This window comes from Colobus angolensis, unplaced genomic scaffold (assembly GCF_000951035.1).
Source record: "Colobus angolensis palliatus isolate OR3802 unplaced genomic scaffold, Cang.pa_1.0 Scaffold750, whole genome shotgun sequence".
Classification (NCBI taxonomy): domain Eukaryota; kingdom Metazoa; phylum Chordata; class Mammalia; order Primates; family Cercopithecidae; genus Colobus; species Colobus angolensis.
This window is the reverse complement of record NW_012121266.1, coordinates 26906-27327: the sequence shown is the minus strand read 5'-3', so window position 1 is coordinate 27327 and position 422 is coordinate 26906. Positions and strand designations below refer to the sequence as shown.

Genomic DNA, 422 nt, shown 5'->3' with positions numbered 1-422 from the left:
GGCCTGAGGGCTTTCCTCCCTGCTGGCTTCTGCCCCAGCCGGGCAGCCCAGGGGCTCTTGCTGAGACATGAGTCTGGTGGTGACTTGGCCAGGGCCTAAGGTCCCTCCACCTCTTCTGGGGCAGAGGCCTCATGGAGGCCCTTGGTGTGCCCGTGTGAGATTGGAGGCCCTGGGTTCATCCTTTTTCCACGTGAGAGGAAAGAACTAGCACATAATAAACACCCAAATTATGCCATTTAATTTTAACGACAAATGTGAGGTGGACGGTGTGGTCCAGTCCTGAAGATGAGGAACCAGGAGTCACAAGGGTACGGGTTGCTGCCCTCTCTCGGCAGATCGGAGGGAGCAGGTTCTGAACCTGGACTGTCCAACATCGTGACTCGAACCCAGGACTCGCCTCTGCCACATTAACTTCAAAACAG

At 55.9% G+C, this 422-nt stretch overlaps 1 protein-coding gene across 1 annotated transcript in view; it reads left to right on the top strand.

The window, feature by feature from the left end:
- TTLL12 (tubulin tyrosine ligase-like family member 12) overlaps positions 1–422 on the top strand; it is a gene marked incomplete at its 3' end in the record, with an annotated part of 32701 nt that overhangs the window by 26683 nt on the left and 5596 nt on the right. The gene's annotated exons all lie outside the window — the stretch shown is intronic.